Source organism: Bufo bufo, chromosome 4 (genome assembly GCF_905171765.1).
Source record: "Bufo bufo chromosome 4, aBufBuf1.1, whole genome shotgun sequence".
Taxonomy (NCBI): domain Eukaryota; kingdom Metazoa; phylum Chordata; class Amphibia; order Anura; family Bufonidae; genus Bufo; species Bufo bufo.
The window spans coordinates 474,208,609-474,222,170 of NC_053392.1; positions in this window are offsets into that span (position 1 = coordinate 474,208,609).

Sequence of the window (13,562 nt, forward strand, 5' to 3'; positions counted from 1 at the left end):
AGCACCCCTGGGGCCAAGCCTGCCAGCACCCCTGGGGCCAAGCCTGCCAGCACCCCTGAGTCTTCAGAACTGTAAGTAAATTATATATAAGGGGAGCTTATAATATAAAAGAGACGAATTATGTCTGAACAGACATATAGCGCAAATTCCAGTTTTTGTTTACGTTTTATGTTGCACGGAATTTTCCGCAAAATATATATATATATATATATATATACATACATACATATTTTATTTTTATTTTTTTGGGGGGAAAGGGGGTCGGGGTGACAGTGAATCTTGGGTGAGTTCCCACACTTTTTTTATTCCCAGGACTTGACCCCTGAGTAAGTGCCTTGTATTAACTTTCTCTACACGATAAATGCCAGTTACGGAAGTGAGACAACCCCTTTAATGCCCAAAACAGGATGGTCACTAAGGGCTTAAGGTATATCATAAAATGGGCAAACAATGCAGTCATAATGCACAAATAACGGTAACAAATTAATAAACTAAGGAACAAAGCTACACCCTGTGCATCTGTAGGGGCAGTGATTCCCCTTTCTGCAATGACAGTTTATGTACCTTGTACACACACAGATAGGACTTGCTGTCACGGATCAGAGTGGGGGTAACTCTAATCCGTGGGATGTCAATAAGAAAGATAGCTGCTAAGCCAGGACAGGAATCAGGGAGCAGATCACCTCCTATCACATCCCTAGATCTGACCCTGTCTCCTAGCCGTATGAGCCGACCCTGATGGTAGGAGGGCTCATACTCAGGAACCTAAGATCCCTACTAGCCCTCAGGGTGGCCCTGGACTAGGAGCAGAGTAAGACTACGGACAAACAGGAGTCTCACAGGCCAAGCTGCAAGGAATGGGGAACATGTACAGCATATGGCAATGGCAGGTAAGTAAACAAGTATTACACGTACCTGCCACAGACACACAGCCTGGAACCCATGCACGATTGCTGCTGTCCACAAGAACACAAACGGACACAGCCCACCCCACACATCACACAGGAACCCAGGACCATAAGCTGCAATAAAGATACAGACACCACTAGACATATAACAATACAAGAACAATAATGTCTAACATATCTTATGACCACAAGGGTGGCCCTCACTGGCAGATGGTATATAACCAGGAGGATGACTCCAGCTAACCATGGCTGAAGTATCTCTCAGATACAGGCATCCAGCAGGAGCTAAATAACCCCAAGTAGCCACACCCACACACAGACACACCCAGTGCTCACACACAAAGAAGGGAGTTAACCCTTCCTACACCAGGCAAGGTAAGAAAGCCACTTAAAGGGGAAGTGTACAAACAACTAACAAACTGCAGCTGTTACCGCCGGCAAAGACATGCGTGGCAACCATGTCCGGGGAAACAGCCAGAAGGCCGAGACACTGCCACGACATGTACACAACAACACACGTTGCCACGGACAACCGCAAGTGACGAAAAGTGTCACAATGCACACATACACAACCTTGTGCACAACAAACCCGGAAAGTGCACACATACAAAGAGAGGTTGCCAGGTGAAACCGCATGCACTTGACAGCAAGCTGTCTAGCAACAGCTCAGGCTGCTATGCTGCCAAATACAAACATGTTGCCAGCGGCAACCACACGTGAGGCAACATACAAGCACCCCCCACCATGTGGTTGACAACAAAACCAAAACCGCAGGCAACTGCATACGGATAAGGAGTCACGACCATAACCATGGTCGTGACACCTACTGCTCATGACCCAAAATAATTATCAGTATTGTCCCAGTATGTAAACATAAAAGCAGAATTGTGGCTTACCAACTGCACAGCCCTGCATACAAGTAGAAACGAAAACTTCAATTACAAAAAAAAAATATAACCAAAGTTTTTTACTAAAGACTGATCTGTGTTTTAAATGGCCCGTTCCTAACTTACCTCAATTGTATGGGTTTTAGTTTTGTAAAATCTATTTTTCAAGTACATCATTCATAAGAGATTTCATAAGAAATGAATACCAAAGCCAAGATCACCACGGCAACCACATAGATTTATTCCAGTACTGTTTGTACAGGACAATTTACTCTCGGTAAATATTCAAGCTTTCTAATTGGTAGGCAACAAATGTAAAATGACTGCACGCGCCGTCCACTGTGATAGCTGCCACACAAACAGTACAAAGCCTGCTCTCGGCAGGACAGAAAGAGTTTTTGCATAAAGATGTAGTGTCTAAACTGTACTATAAACACATATAATGACCAGCCTAATGTTACAGTAACATCTCTTTTTCAACAAAAAAAAAGTGGTGAATTCAATGCAACTTTGTGGTATAGTTCATACTTCCTAATACATCAAAAAACTAGCGCTACAAGTTCCAGAAAGGAACTTGTACTTGCTCTTTGGAAGACAGCCACCTAGCAACAGCTGGTGGGTACAAGCAACTGCCCCCTTAATGCGGTCTAAAAAAAAAGTGATTGAGTGCATTCATGTGATGTCATGATTGGGGCAGGGCTTTCACTCAGGTGAAGCTCCACCCAGCTGCCTTCAGAATTTTCCACTAGATTCACATACAGATGTCTTCCTAGGTACTCCACCACATTTTGTGGATTTTGTACCACAGAATTGCACCAAATCTATCCCAAGTTAATACAAATACTAATAAGAATTAATATTTCTTGTCAGTTCTTTTCTAATATCCTGGGTACACTGTATTTCTAGACAAACAGCAGTCATAGGACTGCTACTGAGCGATTATTATATGTAATTATGACTGAGGAACGTCTCTTCTAACACATTGTATCACAATCATTAAACAGTTTTATATGTTATCAGAGGTATATATTGTATAACTGTGGGAGTCCCAGTGACGTACCTCCAATGGAGACAGACCATGCAGCTGCTGAAGAGCCTGTGGGGGAATGGTACCTGGCTGCAGATGAAAGGTTTACCTCCACTTAGATTTGGCAAGCTAGCTCTGTAAAGGGTAAGGTGTAGAGTTGAGCGAACACCTGGATGTTCGGGTTCGAGAAGTTCGGCCGAACTTCCCGGAAATGTTCGGGTTCGGGATCCGAACCCGACCCGAACTTCGTCCCGAACCCGAACCCCATTGAAGTCAATGGGGACCTGAACTTTTCGGCACTAAAAAGGCTGTAAAACAGACCAGGAAAGGGCTAGAGGGCTGCAAAAGGCAGCAAAATATTGTTAAATCCCCTGCAAACAAATGTGGATAGGGAAATGAATAAAAATAAAAATAAAATAAATAAAAATTAAACAATATCAATTGGAGAGAGGTCCCATAGCAGAGAATCAGGCTTCATGTCAGCAGAGAATCAGTCTTCATGTCATAGCAGAGAATCAGGCTTCATGTCACCCACCACTGGAACAGGCCACTGTCAGATATTTTTAGGCCCCGGCACCCAGACAGAGGAGAGAGGTCCCATAACAGAGATTCAGGCTTCATGTCAGCAGAGAATCAGTCTTCATGTCATAGCAGAGAATCAGGCTTCATGTCAGCAGAGAATCAGTCTTCATGTCATAGCAAAGAATCAGGCTTCATGTCACCCACCACTGGAACAGGCCACTGTCAGATATTTTTAGGCCCCGGCACCCAGACAGAGGAGAGAGGTCCCATAACAGAGATTCAGGCTTCATGTCAGCAGAGAATCAGTCTTCATGTCATAGCAGAGAATCAGGCTTCACGTCACCCACCACTGGAACAGTCCATTGTCACATATTTAGGCCCAGGCACCCAGGCAGAGGAGAGAGGTCCCATAGCAAAGAATCTGGCTTCATGTCAGCAGAGAATCAGTCTTCATGTCATAGCATAGAATCAGGCTTCATGTCACCCACCACTGGAGGCCACTGTCAGATATTTTTAGGCCCCGGCACCCAGACAGAGGAGAGAGGTCCCATAACAGAGATTCAGGCTTCATGTCAGCAGAGAATCAGTCTTCATGTCATAGCAGAGAATCAGGCTTCACGTCACCCACCACTGGAACAGTCCATTGTCACATATTTAGGCCCAGGCACCCAGGCAGAAGAGAGAGGTCCCATAGCAGAGAATCTGGCTTCATGTCAGCAGAGAATCAGTCTTCATGTCATAGCAGAGAATCAGGCTTCACGTCACCCACCACTGGAACAGTCCATTGTCACATATTTAGGCCCAGGCACCCAGGCAGAGGAGAGAGGTCCCATAACAGAGATTCAGGCTTCATGTCAGCAGAGAATCAGTCTTCATGTCATATCAGAGAATCATGTTTCACGTCATCCACCACTGGAACAGGCCACTGTCAGATATTTTTAGGCCTCGGCACCCAGACAGAGGAGAGGTTCATTCAACTTTAGGTTGCCCCGCAATATAATGGTAAAATGAAAATAAAAATAGGATTGAATGAGGAAGTGCCCTGGAGTACAATAATATATTGTTAAGGGGAGGTAGTTAATGTCTAATCTGCACAAGGGATGGACAGGTCCTGTGGGATCCATGCCTGGTTCATTTTTATGAACGTCAGCTTGTCCACATTGGCTGTAGACAGGCGGCTGCGTTTGTCTGTAATGACGCCCCCTGCCGTGCTGAATACACGTTCAGACAAAACGCTGGCCGCCGGGCAGGCCAGCACCTCCAAGGCATAAAAGGCTAGCTCTGGCCACGTGGACAATTTGGAGACCCAGAAGTTGAATGGGGCCGAACCATCAGTCAGTACGTGGAGGGGTGTGCACAGGTACTGTTCCACCATGTTATTGAAATATTGCCTCCTGCTAACACGTTCCGTATCAGGTGGTGGTGCAGTTAGCTGTGGCGTGGTGACAAAACTTTTCCACATCTCTGCCATGCTAACCCTGCCCTCAGAGGAGCTGGCCGTGACACAGCTGCGTTGGCGACCTCTTGCTCCTCCTCTGCCTTCGCCTTGGGCTTCCACTTGTTCCCCTGTGACATTTGGGAATGCTCTCAGTAGCGCGTCTACCAACGCTTGTACTCGCGCATCTTACTATCACGCTCCAGTGCATGAAGTAAGGTGGGCACATTGTCTTTGTACCGTGGATCCAGCAGGGTGGCAACCCAGTAGTCCGCACACGTTAAAATGTGGGCAACTCTGCTTTCGTTGCGCAGGCACTGCAGCATGTAGTCGCTCATGTGTGCCAGGCTGCCCAGAGGTAAGGACAAGCTGTCCTCTGTGGGAGGCGTATCGTCATCGTCCTGCGTTTCCCCCCAGCCACGCACCAGTGATGGGCCCGAGCTGCGTTGGGTGCCAGCCCGCTGTGAACATGCTTCATCCTCATCCTCCTCCACCTCATCCTCGTCCTCCTCGTCCTCCAGTAGTGGGCCCTGTCTGGCCACATTTGTACCTGGCCTCTGCTGTTGCAAAAAACCTCCCTCTGAGTCACTTCGAAGAGACTGGCCTGAAAGTGCTAAAAATGACCCCTCTTCCTCCTCCTGGGCCACCTCCTCTTCCATCATCGCCCTAAGTGTTTTCTCAAGGAGACATAGAAGTGGTATTGTAACGCTGATAACGGCGTCATCGCCACTGGCCATGTTGGTGGAGTACTCGAAACAGCGCAACAGGGCACACAGGTCTCGCATGGAGGCCCAGTCATTGGTGGTGAAGTGGTGCTGTTCCGCAGTGCGACTGACCCGTGCGTGCTGCAGCTGAAACTCCACTTTGGCCTGCTGCTGCTCGCACAGTCTGTCCAGCATGTGCAAGGTGGAGTTCCACCTAGTGGGCACGTCGCATATGAGGCGGTGAGCGGGAAGGCCGAAGTTACGCTGTAGCGCAGACAGGCGAGCAGCGGCAGGATGTGAACGCCGGAAGCGCGAACAGACGGCCCGCACTTTATGCAGCAGCTCTGACATGTCGGGGTAGTTGTGAATGAACTTCTGCACCACCAAATTCAGCACATGCGCCAGGCAAGGGATGTGCGTCAAACCGGCTAGTACCAGAGCTGCAACGAGATTTCGCCCATTATCGCACACCACCAGGCCGGGCTTGAGGCTCACCGGCAGCAACCACTCGTCGGTCTGTTGTTCTATACCCCCCCCCCCACAACTCCTGTGCGGTGTGGGGCCTGTCCCCCAAACATATGAGTTTCAGAACGGCCTGCTGACGTTTACCCCGGGCTGTGCTGAAGTTGGTGGTGAAGGTGTGTGGCTGACTGGATGAGCAGGTGGAAGAAGGGAGGAGGAAGCTGAGTAGGAGGAGGAGGAGACAGGAGGCAAAGAATGTTGCCCTGCGATCCTTGGCGGCGGAAGGACGTGCGCCAAACAGCTCTCCGCCTGGGGCCCAGCCGCCACTACATTTACCCAGTGTGCAGTTAGGGAGATATAGCGTCCCTGGCCGTGCTTACTGGTCCACGTATCTGTGGTTAGGTGGACCTTGCCACAGATGGCGTTGCGCAGTGCACACTTGATTTTATCGGATACTTGGTTGTGCAGGGAAGGCACGGCTCTCTTGGAGAAGTAGTGCCGGCTGGGAACAACATTGTCACTACCAGAGTTTTGAGACGTTCTCACAGCTCTGTTTCTCCACCCCTGTGATGATGTCACTACTAGAGCTTGGAGGAGTCCTCCCAGCTGTTCCTCCTGCGTTTGATTTCCCTGCCTTTAAATCACCCCTCCTCCTTTCTAGGCTGTGGATTATAGTTCTCATTTGAGTTGTAGCTCTTGCTTGAGTATCTTCACTTGTTAGCTTTCATTTCACTGGACCTGTGTTCTGCTGCAGCAAGCACTCCGGATTTTGCCAGCTGTCTTTGGATCCGTCTTCTCTGCGGCTGCAGCCCCTTCAGCTAAGTGTGCAGACATTGTTGTGTACCTGTTTATTTTCTGACTGGATCTGAGGCGGCCACGGTTCCCTCCATATACTGAGCAGGGCACCGGTGGCCGTGCCCCTTCCACTATTGTAGGGGTTACAGTGGTCATCAGTCTTAGGTACGTGGGCATGCCCCGTTCCACCATTTGGATCTGGGCATGTGCTTTAGCAGCATAGGGAGAGCTTTGAGGGTCTGACAGGGGTCACCCTTTATCCTCCCTAGTTTGGGTCTGGTCAGTAGCTCTATTAACTGTGTATGCTCTTGTTGCTCACATACAGCCGTGACATTATAATCCACCAAAACCGTCCTTTTTGACATGGATCCGCTTTCTGGCCTGGTTGACCGCATGCAGGGTCTTTCTTTGGAAGTAGCGGATCTCCATCAATCTATGTCTCAGCTTCAAACATTGGGCTCTGCTCTGGCTCATGGAGTCTGTTGCGAGCCAAAGGTCTCACTTCCGGAAACGTTCTCCGGGGGCAGTGAGAATTTTGTTCGCTTCAGAGAGGCATGCAAACTCCATTTTTGCTTGTGTCCCCACTCCTCTGGTAAGGAGGAGCAGAGGGTGAGGATTGTCATCTCCCTGCTCAGGGGTAATGCTCAGACTTGGGCTTTTTCGCTGCCATCAGGGGATCCCTCCCTTCGATCCGTGGAAAGATTTTTTGTGGCACTGGGGCAGATATATGATGACCCGGATCGTGTTGCTCTGGCTGAATCTAACTTACGTGTTTTATGCCAGAACAAACTGTCTGCGGAGCTTTATTGTTCTGAATTTCGGAGATGGGCAGCTGATTCAGGTTGGAATGATGCTGCACTCCGGAGTCAGTTCTGTCATGGTCTCTCAGAGAGATTGAAAGATGCGTTTGCTTTCCATAAGAGACCAACGTCCTTAGAGTCTGCCATGTCATTGGCGGTACGCCTTGACAGGCGTCTAAGAGAAAGAAACGAGACCTCTCTGTCCAGCCATTGTCAGTCTAGGGGCAGTGGTGCGGACTCATTCAGTGTGCAGGGGCCTCATCCTGTCTCGCTCCCCTCTGAGGAGGAGCCCATGCAGCTAGGTCGACTTGCCCCTGATAAAAGAGGATTTAGTCCTCAGAGTATGGTGTGTTTTTGTTGTGGGGGCATAGCTCATTTGGCAAATGTTTGTCCGTCTAGGAGATTCTTGAACTGTACTATAAGCAATAATAAGAGAAATACCTCAAAAGGTAAATCATCAAGTTCTGCTTCATCTGCTACTTTGGGGAAAGTTGATGTAGGAATTGATGCTTTTCCTCTGACCTGCAGTTCCCGTTTTCTCCTGTCTGCCAGGGTGGCGCTAGAGAGCAAAGTCATTTCTTGTGAGATTTTTGTCGATAGTGGAACGGCCGTCAATCTTATTGACACTCAATTTGTAGCCATGCATGGTTTTCAGGCTTGCACATTAGAAAAGTATATACCTGTTTTTGCTATTGACTCTGCTCCACTCTCACAGAGATCCCTGAAGGGCATTGTTCACAATATCCGGTTAGCTGTAGGTGACACTCATGTGGAGGATATATCTTGTTTTGTCCTTAACGGATTGCCTTCTCCTCTAGTTTTGAGGTTACCCTGGCTCACTAGACATAACCCCACTATTGATTGGCAAGGAAGGCAAATAAATGAGTGGAGTGACTTTTGTAGAGAAAATTGTCTCACAGCGACTTTTGCAGAGGTGTCTACTAAAACTGTGCCATCATTTCTCTCTGATTTCTCGGACGTGTTTTCCGAGAGCGGTGTTCAGGAGCTACCTCCTCACCGAGAGTTTGACTGTCCCATTAACCTCATTCCCGGCGCCAAGCTGCCAAAAGCACGCCTCTACAATCTCTCACAACCGGAAAGAATCGCAATGCGAACCTATATCTCCGAGAGTCTCGATAAGGGGCATATTCGTCCCTCAAAATCACCTGTTGCCGCAGGGTTTTTTTTTGTTAAAAAAAAAAATGGCTCTCTGAGACCTTGCCTAGATTTTAGGGAGCTGAACCGTATCACGATTCGCGATCCCTATCCCCTTCCTCTGATCCCGGACCTCTTCAACCAAATTGTTGGGGCCAAGGTTTTTTCCAAATTGGATTTGAGAGGCGCGTACAACCTGGTCAGGGTCAGAGAGGGGGATGAATGGAAAACGGCCTTTAATACTCCTAACGGGCATTTCGAGAATCTCGTTATGCCTTTCGGCCTGATGAATGCTCCGGCCGTCTTTCAGCATTTTGTTAATAGTATTTTCTACCATTTAATGGGGAAATTTGTATTGGTGTATCTTGATGATATTTAGATTTTTTTTCCCCTGATGTTCAGACCTATCAGGATCATCTTTTTCAGGTTCTGCAGATTCTGCGGGAAAATAAATTGTACGCCAAGCTGGAGAAATGTCTTTTTATGGTATCGGAGATTCAATTTCTGGGTTTTCTCCTCTCTGCTTCTGGTTTTCGCATGGATCCGGAGAAGGTCCGTGCTGTACTTGAGTGGGAGCTTCCTGAGAATCAGAAGGCATTGATGCGCTTTCTGGGTTTTGCGAACTATTACAGAAAGTTCATTTTAAATTATTCCTCTGTTGTCAAACCCCTTACTGACATGACAAAAAAGGGGGCGGATTTTTCCTCTTGGTCGGAGGAGGCGCTTGCAGCTTTTTCTAAGATTAAAGAGAGTTTTGCGTCTGCTCCCGTCTTGGTGCATCCCGATGTTTCCTTACCTTTTATTGTTGAGGTGGATGCTTCCGAGGTGGGTGTGGGTGCGGTTTTGTCCCAGGGCCCTTCTCCTGCCAAATGGCGACCCTGTGCCTTCTTCTCTAAAAAACTCTCCCCGGCAGAGAGAAACTATGATGTGGGAGATAGGGAGTTGTTGGCCATCAAGTTGGCTTTCGAGGAATGGCGCCATTGGTTGGAGGGGGCCAGGCACCCTATCACCGTTTTTACCGACCATAAGAATCTGGCATACTTGGAGTCGGCCAGGCGTATGAATCCGAGACAGGCCAGATGGTCTCTGTTCTTCTCCAGATTCAATTTTGTCGTTACATTCCGCCCTGGGATCAAAAATGTGAAGGCTGATGCTCTCTCTCGCTGTTTTCCGGGAGGAGGAAACTCCGAGGACCCGGGTCCCATTTTGGCGGAGGGGGTAGTTGTTTCTGCTCTATATTCCGATTTGGAGGCCGAGGTCCAGGCTGCCCAGACTGAGGCACCTGCCCGTTGTCCTTCTGGGAAGTTGTTTGTGCCTCCTGAGCTACATCACAAACTCTTCAAGGAGCATCATGATACTGTTCTTGCTGGTCACCCCGGGAGTAGAGCCACGGTAGATCTCATTGCTCGGAGATTTTGGTGGCCGGCTCTTCGTAAGTCGGTGGAGGGTTTTGTGGCTGCTTGTGAGACGTGCGCTCGCGCTAAGGTTCCTCGTTCACGGCCTTCAGGTTCCCTTCTCCCGTTACCCATACCTTCGCGTCCTTGGACACACCTGTCCATGGACTTTATCACGGATCTTCCTCGTTCCTCAGGGAAGTCGGTGATCCTGGTGGTGGTGGACCGTTTTAGCAAGATGGCTCATTTCGTACCTTTCCCTGGTTTACCCAATGCTAAAACGTTGGCGCAAGCTTTTGTCGACCATATTGTTAAATTGCACGGCATTCCCTCTGATATAGTTTCCGATAGAGGCACGCAGTTTGTGTCCAGGTTCTGGAAGGCTTTCTGTTCTCGCCTGGGGGTTCGGCTGTCCTTCTCTTCTGCTTTTCACCCGCAGTCGAATGGTCAGACTGAGCGCCTCAATCAGAATCTGGAGACATATTTGCGCTGTTTTGTGGCAGAGAACCAGGAGGATTGGTGTTCATTTCTCCCTCTTGCTGAGTTTGCTCTGAACAACCGTCGTCAGGAATCTTCTGATAAGTCACCATTCTTTGGTGCATATGGGTTCCATCCGCAGTTTGGGACATTCTCGGGAGGGGCTCTTTCTGGTTTACCTGAGGAGGAGAGATTTTCCTCGTCTTTGTCTACCATTTGGCAAAAGATTCAGAGTAATCTTAGAAAGATGAGTGAGAAGTATAAGCGTGTGGCTGATAAGAGACGTGTGCCTGGTCCGGACCTGAATGTGGGTGATCTGGTGTGGTTGTCTACAATAAATATTAAACTGAAGGTTCCCTCCTGGAAATTGGGTCCCAAGTTTATTGGGCCTTATAAAATCTTGTCAGTCATCAATCCTGTTGCCTTCCGTCTTGATCTTCCACGGGTTTGGAAGATACATAATGTATTTCACAGATCTCTCTTAAAACCATATGTCCAGCCCACGGTACCCTCCTCTTTGCCTCCTCCTCCGATTTTGGTTGATGGCAATCTGGAGTTTGAGGTTTCCAGAATTGTGGACTCTCGCATTGTCCGCGGTTCTCTTCAGTACCTCGTTCATTGGAAGGGTTATGGTCCTGAGGAGAGGATGTGGGTTCCGGTGTCGGACATTAAAGCCACTCGCCTCATCAGGGCATTTCATAGGGCTCATCCTGAGAAGGTGGGTCCTGGGTGTCCGGAGACCACCCGTAGAGGGGGGGTACTGTCACTACCAGAGTTTTGAGACGTTCTCACAGCTCTGTTTCTCCACCCCTGTGATGATGTCACTACTAGAGCTTGGAGGAGTCCTCCCAGCTGTTCCTCCTGCGTTTGATTTCCCTGCCTTTAAATCACCCATCCTCCTTTCTAGGCTGTGGATTATAGTTCTCATTTGAGTTGTAGCTCTTGCTTGAGTATCTTCACTTGTTAGCTTTCATTTCACTGGACCTGTGTTCTGCTGCAGCAAGCACTCCGGATTTTGCCAGCTGTCTTTGGATCGGTCTTCTCTGCGGCTGCAGCCCCTTCAGCTAAGTGTGCAGACATTGTTGTGTACCTGTTTATTTTCTGACTGGATCTGAGGCGGCCACGGTTCCCTCCATATACTGAGCAGGGCACCGGTGGCCGTGCCCCTTCCACTATTGTAGGGGTTACAGTGGTCATTAGTCTTAGGTACGTGGGCATGCCCCGTTCCACCATTTGGATCCGGGCATGTGCTTTAGCAGCATAGGGAGAGCTTTGAGGGTCTGACAGGGGTCACCCTTTATCCTCCCTAGTTTGGGTCCGGTCAGTAGCTCTATTAACTGTGTATGCTCTTGTTGCTCACATACAGCCGTGACAAACATACTGTGAAACAGCAAGCGACATGAGCTGTTTAAAGCTGTCTGTGTCCACCAGCCTAAATGACAGCATTTCATAGGCCAGTAGTTTAAAAATGCTGGCATTCAGGGCCAGGGATCGAGGGTGGCTCGGTGGGAATTTACGCTTTCTCTCAAATGTTTGTGAGATGGATAGCTGAACGCTGCCGTGTGACATGGTTGAGATGCTTGGTGACGCAGGTGGTGGTGTTGGTGGTACATCCCATGTTTGCTGGGCGGCAGGTGCCAACGTTCCTCCAGAGGCGGAGGAAGAGGCCGAGGCGGCGGCAGCAGCAGAAGAGGCCGAGGCGGCAGCAGCAGAAGAGGTAGCAGGGGGAGCCTGAGTGACTTCCTTGTTTTTAAGGTGTTTACTCCACTGCAGTTCATGCTTTGCATGCAGGTGCCTGGTCATGCAGGTTGTGCTAAGGTTCAGAACGTTAATGCCTCGCTTCAGGCTCTGATGGCACAGCGTGCAAACCACTCGGGTCTTGTCGTCAGCACATTGTTTGAAGAAGTGCCATGCCAGGGAACTCCTTGAAGCTGCCTTTGGGGTGCTCGGTCCCAGATGGCGGCGGTCAGTAGCAGGCGGAGTCCCTTGGTGGCGGGTGTTCTGCTTTTGCCCACTGCTCCCTCTTTGTCTTTTGCTACGCTGTTGGCTCGGTCTCACCACTGCCTCTTCCTCCGAACTGTGAAAGTCAGTGGCACGACCTTCATTCCATGTGGGATCTAGGACCTCATCGTCCCCTGAATCGTCTTCCACCCAGTCTTGATCCCTGACCTCCTGTTCAGTCTGCACACTGCAGAAAGACGCAGCAGTTGGCACCTGTGTTTCGTCATCATCAGAGACGTGCTGAGGTGGTATTCCCATGTCCTCATCATCAGGAAACATAAGTGGTTGTGCGTTAGTGCATTCTATGTCTTCCACCGCTGGGGAAGGGTTAGGTGGATGCCCTTGGGAAACCCTGGCAGCAGAGTCTTCAAACAGCATAAGAGACTGCTGCATAACTTGAGGCTCAGACAGTTTCCCTGATATGCATGGGGGTGATGTGACAGACTGATGGGCTTGGTTTTCATGCACCATCTGTGCGCTTTCTGCAGAAGACTGGGTGGGAGATAATGTGAACGTGCTGGATGCACTGTCGGCCACCCAATTGACTAATGCCTGTACCTGCTCAGGCCTTACCATCCTTAGAACGGCATTGGGCCCCACCAAATATGGCTGTAAATTCTGGCGGCTACTGGGACCTGAGGTAGTTGGTACACTAGGACGTGTGGCTGTGGCAGAACGGCCACGTCCTCTCCCAGCACCAGAGGGTCCACTAACACCACCACGACCATGTCCACGTCCGCGTCCGCGTCCCCTTCACTAGATGTTTTCCTGATTGTTACCGTTCACCACAATAAGAAAAATATTATTCGGGCCAATGTATTGAATTCAAATTCAGACCTTTTTTTTACAGACACCTAACACTATCTGGCTATCTATTTAGGTACCGTATTACACTAATACAGGCACACCAGTAATGACAGATTTAGCTGAATATAAATTGGAGGCCTATTATTTAGGCGCTGGGTGACAGGTATACGTTTAATCACAGAATTAGA